At 30.7% G+C, this 21,339-nt stretch overlaps 1 protein-coding gene across 4 annotated transcripts in view; it reads right to left on the bottom strand.

Annotated features, from left to right (window-relative positions):
• Window positions 1-21,339, bottom strand: part of tn (tripartite motif containing protein thin) — a 208,417-nt gene that overhangs the window by 100,903 nt on the left and 86,175 nt on the right. For all 4 annotated transcript variants that reach the window (XM_088225118.1, XM_088225122.1, XM_088225119.1 and 1 more), the window contains one exon: window positions 19,577-19,658. The gene's annotated coding sequence lies outside the window, so the exon portion shown is untranslated. The remainder of the gene's footprint in view (window positions 1-19,576; window positions 19,659-21,339) is intronic.

Here is a 21,339-nt window from a genome sequence, read left to right as displayed (position 1 = left end):
CTAATAATTCACATGCAGCGTTGCAAATCAATACAGTGATGATTTATATTTATTTATTTTTTTGTATTTATACCACGCCGCTAATGATTAAGTCCTGTGTTTTGAAAAATAATTAACAATTTAAAATTCAAATAATTATTAGTTCTTCACTTTTGCTTTAACTCTTTACTCTTGTGTGTATAGTTATTTTTGGAATTTATTATTGTTTAATATTTATATAAACCAAGAAGTTAATTTTTTAACTTTCTTTTTAAAGCACTGTCTTTTTTTTCTTCTTCTCTTCCTCTTTTTTATAAACTGCTTTTTTCTTTTATTTACCTTTCTTAAAGGTAAATATTTATATTTGTTACAGGTGTAATATTTCTTTTATATATATAAATACTGCTTACTATTGTATACTTTTCTCGATGTTTTTGTTATTTTTTTAATATTATGTTATTTTTTGTTGTATTTTTTTGTTTACTGGTTTTATTGTAATTATGTAAAAGGTTCACGGAACCGTAAATAAATAAATAAATCAGTCCAACGATTTTTATTTAATTTTGTGTTTTTGAAATTACTTCGCTTGTGACGATTAAAGTTCTCTTCCCCTTCGTCTCTGAGTTCTTTTGATTGGTTAATTGATTTGACGTAAACCTGGAAATCATCACAACTATCTTATCATTTGTTGTAACGGAAGAACTCGTGACGTCATGCAGAGTTGTTAATTTTTTTAAATAATTTTTTGTTTCCGATATCCCATAGGGCTAAATTTCCTCACTGTAAATTTAAATAAAGGATATAGTAAAGGGTGTAATAAAGGTAATTTTTATGTTTTATTTTATTTTGGAAGGATAACCGACATAAGTTATTTAAAAATTAAATATTATATAAATGTTATATTATTGGCTTTTTAATAATGATCACATTGATGCAAAAATATCAAACACAAGTAGGTACTTTTAATTAACCTTAAATAGCGATGTATCACATGACAAATTATTATGGTATAAAAAAAAATCCGTTACATTTAATACAAATAACAGCCCTCTGCATTCATCAATACGAATTGTGTGCATAAATATCTCAGTACATTTAAAATTATAATAACAAATTTTGATAATTATTCGTTTTAACACCGAATTTTCAATAAACAATCTTAATAATCTGAATAACGGTATGAGAACGGTTAATCACAAGAAAAACATTCAAAATTCAATGAAATGGCAAAGAAAGATGCAAAAGAGTAAATATTAATTTTATGTGAATCTTCAAAAGAGGCCCAGTATTTTAGCATATTTTATTAACTTAAATTCATATAATTATTTTTTTTTGTTAGGAGAATCGAATTTAGCTTAGCTATTTTTTGTTCGATTAATTTTATATAATATTTGTTAAAATGGCAAAAAACGTGTTTAAAAATTGTTAGTAAAAATCTAAGTTCATTTTTCGGAGGGTGAAAAACAAATAAATAAAGAAGGTATTTTTTGTATATTTGAAAAAAGATATGAACATATTTATTTACATCAATAACAGTGAAATTCCGCCAGAAATTGTCAATAAAAAATAAATCACATCTAATAAATATTTTGGGGAAAATGGGAGACTCTTATTGCGTATTTTGGTTTATGGCGGTAGAAAACGAACTACATAATAAAATATTATCTAGTGATGTACCCACCTATACAACTCGTTATTATTAGAGAAATATTCGATTATTTTCCTTATGAATTCGTTTTTATCCAGAATTGATGACACTATTATGTATTTGAACTAATCAGAATAAATATCCCTCTCCAGACAGTCTTTTTACTGTGGAATACGACGCCTACAATTCATACTCCCACTTCCAACTCTTTCTGAAAACTGCCGTAATTTTTTTTCCGTAAAATGTATTCCCAGCCATTTGAAAACTCTCGATTCTTTCGATGATGGTTGGACATTATCAAGGAATTTCGGGAATCAAGGCAAGTTATCCAAAACCAGTTATGGATTACCTTGTATTTATGTGTATGTTGTGTTGCAATTAATATAAATAACGAAACTGGTGTGAGATTTGTGAAGGATTGCAAAAAAACTTAAAATTAACTTTAGTCTCCTTTAACACACTCGCCTTGCCTATCTATACACCGCTGCTCAGGTGTCTTGCATTTTTTTAAACAATACTGTAGCTTATCATTTGTCAGCCTCTTTAACAACACTGCTCTTTTTTATTAACCGCCTGGAAATTTTCCTTGAATGTATTTTCCATATTCAAGACAATGTAGAAGTCACACAGTGCGAGATCTAGCGATTGCGGTGGATGACTTCTAAAAATTTCTTTACAGACAAGGCATTGTGTCCTGGTACAGAATTCATGACTCGTTCTTCCACGTTTTTTCTTCCTCACTATTTCGATAGCTTGATAAAAATCTCTTCGTAGGATTTTCGATCAACTGTTTGACCTTCAAGCACTCAGTAAATCATGATTACACCTGTGATATCGAAAAAGCGATCAGCACTTCCTCAATTTCGAATTGCTCATTCGCCCTTCTTCAACTTCTTTCCGACCTTCAGAAAACCAAATGTGCCACTTAAAAACTGGCGCACGTGACATAACATTATTACTAAACACTTTCTTCAACATTTGTTGGTATTTTGTTGGCGGTTGTTTAAATTTAAAAAATAATTTCCAAAGGTTAACTTGCTGCTCGATTTTAATGTCAAACACGATTGCGGTACAACTACTCGACGATGTTATTTAAAACCAACGCTTGAAAGCAAACAAAAGTATATAGATATACGAAACGAAGGGTTGTTGCTTCGGGAATATCAGAGTTAACGACATTTCAATTACAACCACGGCCATGGTAGAAGAAGGCACGCAGTATTGTTATTTGATTACCACAGGTGTATTGGTATATGATTTCAATAATCACTCGAGTCATAATCGATTCTTTATCTTTAAATATTGTCGCTAAATATTCGCGTAAATGACTTGATAATCGTTTACGCGCATCACTAACATGTACATCTCTTCTAAATCATCGGCTGTACTTTGTTCCTACGTCGAAAAGCCGACATCGGTTTAGGAAATTGATAGAATCAGGTGCGGGCTGCGTAATACGGCCCAGGTGATACATCACAAGGCGGTGCGGGAGTCTGACTTATTAAAAGCAAGATTTATTTCTTCCAGGTGATTTCTTTTCTCTTAAACGGTTCACATACCAAAGGGTAGATCGGGCCAAGTGTGGGACTGGATTTATCTGTTCCCACCAAAGTGAATGTTTTTATTGAGGTTTTATACAAATATATTTGGGAGAATTTATGTTAATAAATGCGCCCGTTTTGGGGAATCAACTGTTACTATTCTGTATTGCTTACAGTAGGCGTCAGAATAGGGTCAAATAATAAGCAGGAATTCACAGATGGTAGAAATTCGGGTCTGACGGGAAAGACAAAAGAAAATGTTTTCCGAAAGTCTGATTGATAAAAATCTAAAAAAGAACGAACGGTATCTTTTTTAAGACGTAAAAATATAATAAAATCACCTTTATTTTGAAGTGTCTGCCTTGTGATATAGTTGTCAATGCGTTAAGATACTATGAATATGATCCCGGCATCACTTCACATGCCAATATGAAATAAAGATGTTTCTTTCATAATGAGGAACTTCAGTGCTACGGAAAACTGGATAAAAAATGATAAAAATAGAGCATTTAATTGTATGGTGAAGTTTATCGAAAACGTAAAAAAAAACAACATATTATTGAAGCACTCTGAGCTACGTCAAAAGTTCTTAAGAATGAACTAATATAGCGTTGTGATAGATCCCCGTTTTCTAGGAAGCCAACTCTCTGAATAGAATTTGTAGCGTCACGGGCGGAGTAATTTGAAAAATTCAAAACTTTAAAAAATAAAAACGCTAATAATAAAATTCTCAAAATTTTCTTGAAAGAGTCAAAAAAAAATTCCTGAGGTAACTTAGAATAGTCACGAATTTTTAAAATACGATTTTCTACTAAAAACATTAAACTTTTTAAAACTTAACGATAGAAGAAAAATTATAGACCTTTTAAATTGCCCTAAACTATTATCTCTCATCAACTTCAGGGTTCCTGGAAGAATGACTAGACAGGTGCCACCGTTTTGTAGCAACAATTCACGGACAGTGTATACTTGTATTGCCGTATTAAACAGACATTCATGAACTCGGCAATAGTTATATCGGATAAATTTAGTGTAGGGTATTGTTCCTGTAGAAAAAACCTTTTGAACTTTTTTAAAGATGGTGAATGGTAATTATATTTATTTATTTATGCATTTCATAATATATAAAAATTTTTGTTCACTTTGCCCAGCTGTATGAAACAGTACTTATGATTTTCTTGTTATATTACTTAAAAATATCTTATTGTTTAATTTGTTTTTTACAATTATTCTTGAATTGTTTAAACTTTCTACTGAATATATTGTATAATTTTTAGGTTAATTTTTTTTTTATAAATCTTGTATAAATTTTCGGTTTAATTTTTTTCATTAATCTTGGGTAAAAAAAAATTTATGTTTTTAAAAAAAAAACTTATGTTAGTATTACAAATTTTTGTAAAAGGCAGATTTGCCGTTTATGTTAATAAAATAAAATACGATACATTAATCAAAATTAAAAAATTTTAGCTTGGCAAATAAAAAAAATAATAAAAACACTGAACCTCATCATGAGTGAAAATATGCATCGCTATGAAATTGCATGTGTTGATTTTTTCTGTGTCCGGTCGGATGTAGATACCGATATGAGTGTATAATAGAATAAGTAACCTAAACGAGTGTTTTCAACTCGATTGCTTCACTCAGGTAAAAAATCTGGCGAAGGAAATCAAAAAGAAATAAGTTCAACTTGAAATAGTAGTTGGCGCGTTCACCGACCATGCTTGACGTCCTAGATTCGGTTTCTCGCGGACTGGCACAAGAGTCACGGAAAGGCCTAAAACGGATCACCTTACCTTCCACGTAACAAAAATGACTAAAAGTGGTACATAGAGAACTGCAGCAGATACGAAAATGAAACAATTTAGTTTTAAAAAATTTAAAAGAAATATAAGCGTTTTTATAATTTACTTCATTCGCCATTCCCAACGAGTTGTAAATAATTCACTATTAGAAAATGGAAATTAAGTTGGGGTAGACCGGGGTCTGAACCTCGAACCTTTGATCCATTTGTCCATAACACTTGCCACGGGACCACAACCCCAATACCAAATAATGTTTTATATATATTTAAATAAACTCGTTACTACAATGACATGTTGTTATTATTATTAAATATATATTTGAAGCACTAACTATTTTACTTTAATGAATAACCACACCTAACTTTGTTTTTAACATATATTACAAAATATTAAATCAAACATTTGGAGCTAATAAGTCAAGTATTTTTGTTATATATATATATATATAGTTGGATAATTTATAAAGCGCCATTTTTGTGAAAATCACCTCAAGGGCGCTGTACAATTAATAAATATCCCAGTACGTCTTGCAGCTACAGAGCGCATGGACGGTTGGGATTCTAGTTCCTCGTTTTCAATTAAGATCAATCAAAAAGTATAATAGATAGGAGCTAGATTACAGGACGTCTTGCAGCTACAGAGCGCATAGACAGTTAGAAATTTAGCCCCCATTTACACATTTTAAAAATTGACAAATAAATTTAGTGTATTACAAAATAATAATAATATGAATAGTAAAAAGGAGTAAGATTACAACACGCCTTGCTGCTACTAAGCGCATAGACGATTGGAATTCTAGACCCCGTTTACAAAATTAAGGTATTTTAAAGTTGAAATATGAAAGCTAGATAACCAATCATCGTGCAGCTACAAAGCGCATGGATGAGAGGAATTCCAGCAAAGTTAAAACAATATCAATAAATCTATAAAAAATAGAGTATAGTAGTAAATTGGTCAAGTGTTCATACCAAGAAGTAAGCAATAAAAAACTAAATAAATAAAGCACTGTATCAACTCCATGGTTAACAAAGGGAGACAGATGTCCGAAGAGAATGAGAAGTTATGTTCTTATTGTGTAGATGGGAAGTGTGGAGTGAAATGGATACGATATTTAAAACTAGACAAGAGTGGACTTAACAAAATTGTTTTATATTGATTTTGTCATTATTTTAATACAGTGTAATTCAATATCTTTATCAAGTGTAAAACAAAACATCTATGTTTATTTTAACTACTAATAAACACACTTAAAAATTAAATGGTTTTTTCAATTAGGTATGTAAAAAAAATTAAATATTTTATTTCCCGTGTGGATGTAAATATTTCAAAATAAATCAACATAAACTCATTTATAGTATCATTTTTTAAAAAAATATTTATTCATTTGTTTAATTTTACAATCCGCCCAAGGGACATTTACAAAAAAATATACACGTACCTAAGTACAAACATAGTAAATAATAAGTTTAAAAATAAACAACACTTATTTTTTGTTTACAAGTAGAAACAAAAAACATGCTGCAATGCAAAATAAAAAGTGGAACTTTGGATAAGAAAGATAGATAAACTTTGGATAAGAAAGAAAGATAGAAGAAAAATGTTAGAATTAAAAAACAAATTGCAAATAACTTGTAAAGAATTTAAACAAAAAAAATGCCATTAACAAATTTATATAAAAATTAGTTGACAGTAAGTATATACTATATAAGATAATAATATAATATACGGTACACAAAAATATTTGATACATTTATTTCAAAAAGAGATAAGATAATAATACACATCAAAAACAGTGAAAAAATTGCATGAAAAAGAAAGTTTATTACGATTTTAATAATTTGTTTTAAACAACGCATTTAAGAACGTTTTAAAATGAATAATTATTGTTTTAAAAATGTATATATCACAAGTAAATTTGTTAGCTAAATTTGTTATGGATCAGATAACCTTTTATGTATGTACTTTTTCCTGCTTTTTAAAAAAACTAACGTTAGTTATATAAAATAGAAACATTGACTTAAGGGATTCACAATTGGAACTGGCAGAAGATAAAAGCGCTTTCATACTTTGCAAGAAAATTAAAGTTTTGCGGAAAAATTCTCACGCGTTTAGGTTCTACTAGCGAGCGTAATTATGTGAACTTCCTGCGCAATACGAATTTTCTTCTGTACAAATTTTAATATAACCGCCATATTCAAAGTAAGAACCATAAAATTTTAAAAAATCACCCCCATAGAAAAAAACATTTTCACACAGTTTTCCCTGAAGATGGCTCCTGCAATGGTAGCCGAAACGTCGGATCAAATCCAACATACACGGTATCACCCAAAAAAGATACATAATATTGAAAAAAACATTGTTTATAAAAAGATTTATCGAAATGTTTGAATTTTATTGGATGTCCGATACAAATTTCACCTTAGACGGAAATTTTATTTTAAATAAGAATACATACTACATACACACGCAACACAGTGTGATCAAACTGGTTTGACTTCCCGCAGACCGAGTGGTCAAATGCGAACGCTCTTTACTATGGCCAAGCACTAAAATATGCGGCTCGACTGTGGAATCATCTCCCATCCACCATCAAAGATGTTACTACATTATCTTTGTTTAAATCACATCTGAAGGAACATCTCCTTTAACTTCCTTAATATCTCCTCCTTTCCTTTTTTCCTTTTTCCCATTGAGTAATAGTTTTGATTTAAGTTAATTTATAAACAAAGACGTTTATTTCTATTTTTATATATCTTTAGCTTCTTATTTTTTTTTCTATTGAGTATGTGCTGTAACTTGAATTATAAAAATAAAACTTTTATTTTATTGGTTGGTTGGAAGAAATTGCCATTTGGCAATAAGCCCGCCAATGTACAAATAACATTATGTACAAAAGTTAAAAAAATAAAATATTGACTTTTCACATATAGATCTATGCAGAAATCGAGGGCCACCGAGAAATATGTGGCGTACCCAAATGCAAGAAATATTCATTTGACGAAAAAAATCTTATTTTTCGTCAAGTGTAAAGAAAAAGAATTAAAAAAAACTCTCATATGCCAAAAAATAACAATAATTCAAGCTTTACGATTAAACCGCTTTATGGCTTTATGACTCACTGAACCTAACATTTATTTGAAGGCGGCTATTCTCACACAGTTCAAATTTTCACTATTTTCTTTATCAGACTGTTGAGGTTTTTTTTTAATACACTTCATAGCATTTCTAAAGGCAATTTTTAATATATATGGTACACCGGCGTTGCTTCCAACGGTGAAAAGATTAACCAAAAAAAATATTAAAAATACACGGTTTTTTGATAACGTGTTAACATAATTTTTAGATTCTTCTGTAAATGTTGCTTTTTAGAGTCATGACTATTTTATCAGATATGCGATATATCGAATGTCGGATTAACCGACGGGCGTGAAGTCGAATATAATATGAATTTAGAACAGGGAAAGTATGACATGTATCTTTTTTTTTTTTATTTATTTACAATTTTAAAAAACCCGTTAGGGTTACATTAGAAATTTAATATTGTCTAGTCATTTTATGTCTCGTCTAGTCTAGTTAGTTCAGTCATCATGTGCTTTTTCAGATTGATTTTAAATTTGTCTCCATTAAAAGTTTTCAAGTAGTAAGGTAGGTCGTTGTAGTGTTTAAGTCCATTATGCAGTATTTTTGACTGTCCTGTGTTTGTCTTTGCTTTTTCAATATGATAGTGTTTTTCTTGTCTGGTGTTATATTTATGTATGTCAGCATTTTCGACTAATATTATGTCGTCGTCTTGTATGTTTCCCAGTGTTATTTTGTGCACAATTTTTAAGGTCTCAATTTTAGTCAAGTAGTTTATGTCAAACTGGTGTGTTTTTTTGTACAGTTCAGTCGTAGAGGTCAGGTAGGGTAGGTTGTATGTTAGTTTAAGAATTTTATTTTGTTGTCTTTGTATTCTTGTTATATCTGTCTTGTTACCAGTTCCCCAGAAGGCGATCATGTAACTCAATTTACTTTTGACATAGGCTTCGTACATCATAATTTTTTCCTTTCTTGGTATAAAATCTTTAATTTTGTAGAAAAGGCTATGTAGTGATGCCATTACTTTAGTGAGTCCGTCTATGTGTTTTGTCCATTTTAATTGTCTGTCCATTGTGAGTCCTAGGTAAGTCACATCTTCTAGTTCTTTAAGAGTTTCGTTGTTTATTTTTATGTTCATGTTTATTTTTATGTTCATCTATATGATAGATGGACATTGCGCTCTATCCTCTCTGACTACAGCTACAGAGAAACGAAGAAATCGTTTTGTTTCATCAAACAAACCGTCACCCAGTTTTATCTTTCAAAATAATTTTTATGAATACCTACATAATTCTAGGATTATTTTTGTTTCCGTTAGATTCTTGAACCGTGTCTTAAGGTTGCCTCTCATTTCCTGAGATGATTTACATAGCAACTTTGTTTCTTAGAAGACAAAGATTTTAATTTACCATTAGAAAATTTTTATAAATTAACTTCTGGATAATGATTTATTATGCAAAGGGATTTTGGGGATTGAAAGAAATGTCATTTTTTGTCGCGTAATTAATAGATTTTTATGAGAAACTTTAACATTGCTATCTTTAAAGGAAATATGACATTTTCTCGTAGTTTCGTTAAGTACATTTTATGTTTTTTCTTAGCAAAAAGAAGCTGTCTTGTCTTTCTTGATTTAATTGATAAAATTGATAAAAAAAAACACTAAAAAAGTCGATGTGAAAAAGCGGTTATTACTCAAATAATTATTTAAAGTCTCGGAAATGATGACTGAAGCGTAAGAATGATCATTTGCTTTATGTGGATAAGAAATTAATAACAAAAGTCCAAAATTTCTTTATATATATAATTCCACTGTACGTGCGATGTCACTGAACTCCTTCTAAACGGCTTAACCGATTTACGTGTGGTTCAGAGAAATATAGATCTTTGCGCTGTGCATGTTCGGGAAAATTTTTAATTTAATGTGTAAAAAAGAAGTTAAGAGCATAAATGTTTTATTCATCGATCTACCAGGGCTGCATTCGAGGAGAATGCATTTACAAAAAAATGGAGAGATTTATCCAAGTAAATGGATATTCTTTAATTTTAATTGTAATATTTTACTCTATTTTCTTACTTTTCAAAAAAAAAATCTTTAAACCATTTTTATCTGGTTGTGTTGAGTTTTTTTTCATCTTAATGATATTTTTCAAAGCATCAAAAACAAAATAATAAATATTCATTATTTATGTCTGTACTCTTTTATTTGATTATTAATTAAAACCAATGTCTGAGCACCCGATGAGAAACTATTATTAAATAGTTTGTCGGGACAAAATGTATTACAATACTTTGTTTTTTTTATAATGTATTAAAAATTTAATAATGTGAATATTTTATTGAACAAAGACCATGAAAAAAATAAAACTTATCTAGCAATATTATTTCCATACCGTGATAGTGTATAATCTGTATCCGAGCAGACGAAGAATACAGTTATACGGGCGAAATAGAACTAGTATCCTGGACGATGATTCGACGTTTACTCTCAGGTAAACCAGATTCGTTGTCAGCCACGTGGTGTAATGGTCAGCGCATTTGCTTACCATGCAAGAGGTCTCGAGTTCGATTCCCGACATGGTTTTTAAGGGATGTTTTGTTAAGGGAAATATTTATTTAAAGGGGTGTTTTCACACCAGAACATTTCATAGTCCCTGGACTGGTACCTGAAGCGTAAGACTGATCTGAATTATGATGATGAAACCAGATTTTGTTTTTTAAAATTTATTTAATGCACTTCTTCTTTCTGTTCCATATCAGGTCTCCCCGACGTTGGCGATCACTCTAGAGTAGGCATTCCGGTCCTGCGCCAACTGGAACAGCCTCAACTGCCCTCAACCCTGCGCACTCCCGTCCAGTCGCGGATGTTTCTCAGCCAGGACATCTGTCGCCTTCCAACTCCACGCTTTCCTTCGATCATTCCCATCGTAATCAGCTGTAGAAGCGCATATTTGCTTCCGCGCATGATATGGCCCGGATATGCGTGTTTTCTCTATTTTTTTGAGGACAGTACTTCTTTTTCGGCACTGGCTCGTCTCAACACCTCCACGTTGGTCACTAAATCTGTCCACGGAATTCTCAGCATTATCCGGTGAAGCCACATTTCAAAAACCTCTAATCGGTTCACGGTGTCCATGTTTACACCCCGTAGAGCAGTATTGATCACACATAGCACTTGACCATCTTCTGTCTCAGATTTAAATTAAGACTATCACTGCAGAAGAATGATTTCATGCCATTGAATGCTGATCGTGCTATTTCTATTCTGCATTTGATTTCCGTATCCGGATCCAGATCAGAAGTGATTTGACTGCCGAGTAATTCAAGCTAGTCACTCTCTCGATTGTTTGATCATTTATTTGCAATACAGCATTATTGTGAGGGTTTCGGCTAAACACCATCATCTTTGTTCTGGCCACATTGATGTTCAAGCCCATTACTCTACCAACTTCGTCAATTATACTAAGAAGTTCCTGAAGAACTCATGCGTTGTCAGCCAGGATAACGGTATGTCTTAAAGCACACAATACATAATTTTATTTAATCGAAATCATATTTTTTTCTTGTCCCTACTTGCAAAAGAAAAAAATCCGTGCTACGCCGGGACTCTTCTTTACTAAAACAGCACATTTATAATTATTTTTGCTCATCAATTTACTATATGTCAAGTCCCTATTTAGTTTGTTCAATGATGATATACATATCATCAATATTATAAATTTATTCCCAGAGCAATATTATACAGAGGTCTCTTCTCCTCGACAAAATCCAGTTATGGATATTCATCTTAAACATGGACAACGTTTTGAAGACCTTAATATCGATACATTATCGGCAGAGCAACGTAAGCGACAAATAGTGAATTTCGCAGTATTATTTTTTTATTTTTGTTACACATATTTTTTTCAATAATTCGGTTAATGGATTCATAATGGTTGGTTACTGCCAATACTGAAATGACAGCCAAATTGTTTAAATACCTTCCGCTTTTAAGATAGTAGCGGTAACGCTGTTTTTCCTATAACTCTGACAGTGGTGCAAGCTAGCGTAACCGCCTACATTGTCGTTGGTTACGTTGTTTAGCTCAGCTGGAAAATAATATGTCAACATATTTATATATATTTATTTTTAAATAGTGGAATGATGCTGGGTAAAACATAAAAAAAAATAATTGGCCCATAATTTTGGTCAATTTTATTTTATTTTATTTTATTAATATAAACGGCAAATCTGTCTTTTACAAACATTTATAATATTAACATATTTGGCTTAATATATATAATTTTTTTTTAAAAAACACGAATTTCCATATGCTCAAGATTTATAAAAAAAAATAATCTAAAAATTATACAAGATTTATTATTTAAAAAATTAACCTAAAAATTATACAGCATATTCAGTAGAAAGTTTAAATAATAAAACATTCTACAGTAAAACAACAAGAAAATCATAAGTATTGTTTCACATAGCAAGGCAAAGTGAACATAAAACTGTATGTATATATATATTTTATGAAATGCATGAATAAATAAATATAATTACCATTCACCATCTTTGAAAAAGTTCAAAAGGTTTGTTCTATAGGAGTAATACCCTATACAATATATATTTCAGATACGTGGGAATAACTATTGCCGAGTTCATGAAGTCTATTTAATACGGCATTATTTGTAAATATTGTTTTTTTTGTTGTCATAATGGCTATTGTTTTAAATAAGTATCCTTAAATGTGGCAGGTATATTTTATAGAGCTATGATGTTTTTAACACTTGTGCAAGGGGCAATTAGAAACACTTTTCCTTAAAAAAACGCAATTCCCCAAAAATGTCGCTTGCGTAGTTCTGCCGATAATGGCTCGATATGTTCATCTAAGACGTTGAACACTCTTAGAATCTCCAATAGATATACTGTTTTGAAGATTTTAACCTGAAAATAACCATCGAATAAATAGGCTCGCCCAGAATTCTGAATCTATTTATTTTTATTTCACGAACACCGGACACAGAAAATTATGTAGGTGACTGAATTTTTACTTGTTTCGATTGAAAAACAATTCGATAACACGGATAAAAAAGAACAACAAATTGTTTTTATTCTCGTTGGCAAAAACTATTCAACGGTTATAAGAATTGACGAGAAAAAGTGAAGCGTAAGATAAATTGACACAATGTACAATTTCATTATAGGACAAAGTTTTATACTTACGCTAAAAATAAAATTCCGAATAAGTTAAAGAAAGCTCGTAACCCTTCGCAGCCGTAAAAAGTTCATTTTCCATAATTTTCCATAAAGGGTTAGTGTCCACAGAATGAAACTACTATTGAATACAAATCAGTGAAATCTCCAGAATTTTCTTCTTTGCAATTCCGTCGATATGGGAAAAATTGAGCGCGAAAGTATTCCGGTCTAAAATTTTTTTGTTTTTATTGAATTTAGGATAAACAGTGTGACTGTTATTACGCAATAAAATCTGGATGTTTTCTTAGAAATATTTACGAAGATATTCCTTAAAGAAACAGTAATTTAATTTCAGGCTTTTTGAAGATTTATATGAAACTGGCGGACCCGACAGACGTTTTCCTGCCCGAACGTGGCTTGCCTGTTATTAGCTTGGAAAAGTACTTTTCATTGATAATTAGGCACCTAGGTACTTAATTTGGTAATGTATCCAAAATAAAACATTAAACATTAAACATGAATGAATCCTGTGTTAAACACCAATGTAGAATTTCAACAATAATTTTCAAAATAAACCCGTAGAAATGAAATCAATATTTTTATAATTATTACATTGATTTTAAAGTCATACCCTTACAAATGTTTTTAATTAATGGAAGGTTTTTCCCCAATATAACCAAAATATTCCTCTAATATACTCAGTATACCCTAATTGAATTTTAATTACTCTACTTATTTTGGCTTGTATAGAAATCCACAAACATAAATTAGCAATTATTTTTAGTATATAAGGAAACTTTGTTAATATTTAAGTTAGTTTGTTTGAAAATGTCCTAACAAGACGAAACGCGTCACAATATACCCTTTGTATATTTTATAAAAAATAAAGTAGAATTACAATCCAATAAACTTGTTTTATTTTGGATACATTACCAAATTAAATATGGAATTCTATCAATTGTCTGCATACACAATAAATAACCTAGGTACTTGTTTGTGATTAAATTCAAAATTTTATTTATTCAAATTTTGAGTTTTAGTAGGTACCCAGGTACTTGTTTATGGTTGAATTCCAAAACATAAAATAATTCATTTTCAAAAAAAACAATTCTTTTTGCAAATGTTAAGCTCGGCTCTTCTTACCAACAGGGGTGCACTTTATTCATGAATGCGATTCATAAAAATGTATTGAATGACAGTTAATAGTATTTTAGTATTACCAAAAATCCAGTAAAAATAAATAAATAGTAAGAAATTATACGGAATGAAAGGAAATAATTTGATTGGGATCAAAAAAAAAAGCGAATGTTGTTTGTAAACATTCAAAACAAACTTTTCTTAAACACAAAAAACAACATCCTTCCTTTTTTTGTATATGTATTCTCGTTGAATGCAACCCTGGTAGCCCGATAAAAATATATTTATGCTTCTAAATTTTTTTTTACAGAATTGATTGAAAAATTTTATATCTACAAACACGCGCAGCGCAAAGATCTACATTTGGCTAAAAACCGCACGTAAATCGGTTAAGCCATTTAGGAGGAGTACAGTGACATCACACGTAGAGAAGAATTATATATATAGCTTGCCCACCACATACCGCACACCGCATCTGAGGACATTAGTCTCCTTGGCGGGGCCCACATACACGGAAAATTTGCTCATTGTCAAACGAGAAAAGCTGCCCGAAGGAGCTCTCTGAAATCTGGTAGCCTTAGCATATTTGTGCTGAAAGAGGGTAATCCAGAAGTACATGATATGTACTTCATTGGATTGAGAAAAGAGGGAAGTGAATTCTTCACTGACTGGGATTAAATTGATTGGAGATGATGAATTATATATATATTTTTTTATTTAAATGTCATTGATAAACCCTTACGGGTTACATACATTTAACAAAATATTTTCACTTTTAAAATTCACATTCTACTCTTAATAATAATATTTTTAACATCTTTTGTAAAGGTTGTCTGAGTCTTTTGTTTAGTTTTGTCTGGTAGTTTATTGTATAATTTCAGTCCATGGTTCAGTCTCGATTATCCTTTTCTCGTTTTAAAACATTGTATATGATATTTTTCTGATATTCTCGTATTGTGTTCATGTTTACTACAGTTTTTTTCAAGTTTTAATTCTTCGTCTACAATTACATCAGTGGCTAATTTATGAATGAATTTTAAAGATTCTAGTTTAAAGAGTTCAGTTACATTTAATTGTTTAGTTTGTTCAAAAAGTTCTTTAGTTGCTGTTAGATAGGGAAGGTCATATACTAACTTTAATATTTTATTTTGCTGTCTTTGTAGTCTGTTTATGTCATTTTGATTTGTTCCCCATAGTAGCTGCATATAACATATTTTAGTTTTTACATAGGCTTCATATTTTTTTTTTTCCTTTATTGGAACAAAGTTTTTGATTTTACAAAACTGACTCGGTAAAGTCGCCACTTTGCTAATTAAATTGTTGATATGAATTGTCCATGTCAATTGTCTGTCTATTGTTAGTCCCAAGTATTTAACATGTTCAATTTCAGTAAAGCTCGGGTTTCCTAGGACAGCGGTGCCCGTATTTTAACGGCCGTAGTGAACATTAATGCGGTTGACAGCCGTCGTAACGGTGACTAGAGAGTGGTTTCCTATAAAAATGGTGTTGATAACACCGTTAAAAAATAAAACCACTCTCTAGTCACCACTACGACGGCTGTCCACCGCATCACCGTTCACTACGGCCGTTAAGATACGGGCACCGCTGTCCTAGGAAACCCTAGCTTTAGTCGTTCATTATTTATGTAAGCATCTACTTTGTGACATATATATATATATATATAATATATATATATATATATATATATATGTATATATATATATATAAAGATAGTTTGATCCAACTTGAAAATCTATTGTTGGGTTGATTCAATTCGATTTTTAATATTTCGATATCTTCATTTTTACAACGGGTGTGTATCCGTTTTTTCTGGGCCTTTGTTAACGACTGTTTTTATACCGTGAAAACGGGCCGCTGAGAAATGGCAGTCCTCGTGGACAATTTGTTTATTAATACAAACCCATACAAAACTGTCCAACGGACAACGGTCCGGTATAAAAAACGGATGTCTACACCTGTTGCAACGGTCGTTAGCAAAAGCCCTGAAAAAACCGGTACACAGCCGTTGAAAAAACGATCGTTAACAACGAGCCCACGAAAAAAATATTTAATCTAACATAATTTTATAACAAATTTGACATACAAAATATGAAAAAATGACAATTTGATATTGTTATATAAAAAAAGACGAGTGATACATACTTCAAGACAAAAAAATTGTTATGACTACTGACCGGTTTCATCGCTTTTGCGACATCTTCGAGACTGATATCTTAATTGAATTGAATTATTTTTGTCTACAGAACCTTTATGCAAAATGATTTTGGAAAAAAAAAATGATAACAATAAAGCTTCGAAGATGTCGCGAAAGTGACGAAACTGGACACTGGTTATTTAAAAAAATGTGTATTCACGTAGTACGCATAATTTATGAGAAAGTAATTTAACTAGATGAAACATTATTGACTGAATCGGCATTCACTTTGTAACACTTCGCGGTGAATATTTTTTTTTTATTATTAGTTTTGCATCACATGTCGATGGAAGAAGCCTCTTCCGAAACTATAGTTGTGTTCTTTTAATATAATAAACGTGTTACTCTAATAACAAAGTTTTCATTTTTATAATAATTAATTAGATAAAAGCTGAAAATGTTGTATCGTTCCGATCATAGATTGTATCAACATCATTAAATATATACATACTAGGAATCAATTTGTTGCTCGAAATATTCAAAATGTAATGAAGAATAATCTCTCATTCAAAATAATACTTTATAAACCTAATTTAATTTATAGAAATATTTTACATCTTCGTAAATATTTTAGTAAATAAGTGATTGAAATTGAAAAGAAAAGCACACGGTTTTTAAAAAAGATAAAAGTCAGCTGTGGCCGACTGTTACATAAAATTTGTACAAACAAAATAAACCTGGTTAAGCGTTGGTACTACGAAAAAAAGACTTAGTGCGCGAGTATAAGGGACAGACGCAATCAATAAATTATACAGTATTAATATAATAGATATATTTTTTCCATTTACCCACTGTACATAGTAGTAAAAGTATTTATCTTTTAGGCAAACTCATTTTAAAATACGTTATTGAAAACTAGCGCCATCTACCGAGAGAATCTTTTCACATCCAAATTGGTTTGCGTCTATGCTAATTTTAAATTATTACTTTGTAAATTTTAACCAGGTGGCGGTTTGCAACGCCGAAGTCTGAAGACGAAGGCTTTTAAAAATAAATTATGTTTTACTCAGAAACCAACCAATTTAACAAACAAAATATTTCACAGAATAATACAGGCTATTTACCCTATTAAATTCATTCCCAAAGGCCGTGAAATCAGTAATTATTCAAGCCCTTGTTTTTACTAAATTACACAGATAAAAATACAAATATGTTAATGGAGTACAAACACTGAGGTAAACATTATGCTGATTAATTTATGTGTTCCAAGATAGAAAATAAATAAAGTTTAATTTCCGCACACAAATTACGGATTTCACATTATTTGAGTTAGCTCCCTTTGTAATATTTATTTATTCAACGTGGCCTCAAAACTAGGTACAAATAAATAATGACCCACCAAAACGTCGCCTCAAACCGCCCGAAATACGGAATTTTAATTGTTAAACCTTGCGAGCTCATTAAAATAAATGTTAAACAAAATACACGATGAAATAAAAGACATAACTTTAATAAGTAAATTTGATTATTCAACAATGTTTTGAGTATGTCCAAATGCTTGCAGACTGGCTGGCGAATTTGTTGCAACAGAGAGGGAAAACATTTTTGAGAAGGGAATATGACCTGTCGTTGGTCTTTATTTTTTTTTCTTTCAATTACCTAACATGGATCATCATCATCATTCTCTTTCCGCAACTAATGGTGGACAGGGCACTGCATTGGTATAAAAATCGCATCGTATCTTGACGATTTTTGTTAAATGAAGGTTAAATGATTAGTTTTACGTTTCTAGTGGCAGTCCAGGGACTATGAAATATTCGAGTGTAAAAACACTTTTTTACATAAATATTTCATGTCGGAAATCGAACCCGAGACCTTTCGCGTGGTGGGCAAAATGCGCTGACCACTACACCACAAGACGGACTAACTTAGAGCAAAATGTAAAGAATAAGGAAACGAAAACAATCAGTTGTTCGCAGTGTTTTCTTATTTTTTTCTTTCATCTTTATATTCATAGTTTGAACATTTTGTACAAACTAAATTCATAAAAAAACATTTTTAGAGTATTTTTATATAAAGTATTTTCTTAGTAGTTGATTTTTTTACCTTAAAATTTGGTATGTCTGATTCGTCAATACTTTTTATTTTTAGGAAACATGTAGATATGTTTTGTAAATGAGCTTTTTTATACATATGTTTTTTACACATATACTTAAAACATATGATGTGTACATATGTAAGTGTGTATGTAGTAGATAAAGTAATTGTTATTTTTTTAAGAAATTATGATTATTATTATTATTTACAGTGCAAGACAAACAGAACTAGCAATATAAATAAATACGTAGTTATACTCTATTTTAAAAATTAAAGTATTTTGCAACACGATTCGCCATTTTATAGGCGAGATATTATGTATTAAAACTTCATTCCATATTTAAAGAAATAAATAAATATTGAACCGGCAAATTATTAAAAAACGAAAAGTTTGTAAATAATTTATAGATTTGACCGAGATACCAGCATTTTTCAAAATCTTGTCTGTGATTATATTTTGTTTTTTCCAAGATTCTTGAAAATATGTATGGTCAAACAAACACGTTAAATAAGAAAAATATTCACCACAAGCACGATTTGATGTCATTTATTGTTTTTGGGGTTGTGAATGTAAGTTCATTTAAGTTACGTTAAGACTGACGCGTTTACTTTTAAAATCAAATTAAAAGTATTTTATACTACTAATCAATCAGTATTCACTTCGTAATACTTGACTATAAATTATCATGAAAATAAAACTTTTTTATGAGTGTTACCCTGCTTTAGGCTCCATCACTGATTAATTTGTTAGTTTTTTTTGTATAGATTCTATAATGACACCATGAACAATATTCCGTATACGCCACATTAGTTTTATATTACACGTCAATGGGGGGAGTGCTCTTCCGAAACTGTAGTAGTGTTCTTGTAAAATAATAAAAAATACTTAACATCAAAAACAAAAAAAAAAAATTCATCAAAATTTAAAAGTATTTTTTTTTATTCTAATTAAATTAAATCTTACCTTTCTGTAGAATAGGCTCACAAAATAAGTCGTCCGAGGCCCTTAGGGGCCCCCTTCTGTGATCTATCCAGGCGTCGTTGTTCTAAAATCAAAGAAAAAAAACAAGGTTTGATTTTTTAAATAATTACTCATACAAAAAACCTGAAAATAAAAATTATGCTTTGATTAATTCGCCTCGTGGTACAATGTTTGCTTACTACGCTTTATGACATGTGTTTGTTCACTGGCTAGAGTGACGTATAAATATAATACAAATAATGATCGCCAATAAGTTGCGATTGGAGTACGAATGCAGTGCCTTACGCATTATTATATGCGTAAAAAATAAATGTTATACGCATCTCCATTTATCTAAAAAAATAGTAAAAAACCTTATGTTTCGTAATACATTTTAATGTCAAGTTTTCTATGTTTAATATTTAGGTAGATTTTGTGAACGTGTAATGAAAGTGAGATCATGGTTCACATTTAGAACACGTGTGTTGTATTTTCTTTTCCGGAGAGAGAGATTTTAAAGTTACAATAAAATCCCTCAAGGACCCCAAGTTAGCTTTCCGTAAACACGAACAAACAAAAATATTATTAGTTTTTTCAAATTTTTGTAGACAAGGACTGGATTCAACTCCCTGAAGAGCTGTTCAATTTAACAAAGGCCATAAGCCCTGTAGATGCCTAGACTTCTATATAACCTTCTCTAACATGTTCTTCATTCCTATTGTAATATGTTGATATTAACAGCTCCCCAGGGAGTTAAATTCAGTCCTTGTAAACAAAGAAATACTCAAAATATTGTTGATAAATCCACCTGGTTCATGCAGAAGTATGGAAATAAAAAAAATAAGATTTTCAGGCGTTGCCTAGTATGTCGGTGAAATAAATCAATTAGATGAATCTCACCCACATAAACAAAGGTTTCAGCTCTTTTACTTCACAAACATCAACCGTTGAAAGAATTGAAGGGATATACATGTTCAAATATGGGCAGAATGGCGAATGTTACACAGTGTTACACAATCGGGTTGTGGTCCTGTGGCTAGTATCTCGGACTCACGGACCAAAGGTCCGTGGTTCGATTCCCACTCTACCCCAATTTGATTACCATTTTCTAATAGTGAGTTATTTACAACTCGTTGAAAATGGCCGTCAAAATGAAATATTTGGGTAAATCATAAGAACGCAAATATTTATTAAAAATATAAAAAAAAGTGTGTAAAGTGGCCCACTCAAACCAGCGAACGACAGGTCATAAGCCCTGTGGATGCCTAGACTTCTCATTTCCTTCTCTAAAATATTCTTTATCTCTGTTGTATTTTGTTAATATTAACAGCCCCCTAGGGGGTTGAATCCAGTCCTTGTCTACAAAAATTTGAACAAACTCAAAACATTGTAGAAGCAGAAATGTAAAATGAATATACATAATAAATATATATCCGTATGACTTGAATTTTACAATACAATTTTTAACAAAGAGTAATTATTTTATTTTTACTATATATTATAATTTATTTTTGATTGTTGTGAAACCCTTAGCATAAGCACTTAGCACTAGCACTTAGCACGATACAGTTTGTAGTATACCTAGGGCATTTTATATCAAATCATTGGAACAATACCAACAAATTAAGAATTTTTAATTTTTGATGTTCCTAATTTTCTGCGTTATCTTTATTTTCATTTACCCAAGTATGTTAAGTGAAATGTGTAATGTCTACCAGGGGAGAGCTGTAAGGGTTTCAATTAGGGAAGCAGTCACTATGTACACA

This window comes from Micrasema longulum, unplaced genomic scaffold, assembly GCF_059751315.1.
Source record: "Micrasema longulum isolate JH-2025_06_02 unplaced genomic scaffold, ASM5975131v1 h1tg000331l, whole genome shotgun sequence".
Lineage (NCBI taxonomy): Eukaryota > Metazoa > Arthropoda > Insecta > Trichoptera > Brachycentridae > Micrasema > Micrasema longulum.
The sequence above is the reverse complement of the archived record's forward strand: the minus strand, read 5'-3'. Positions and strand labels throughout refer to the sequence as shown.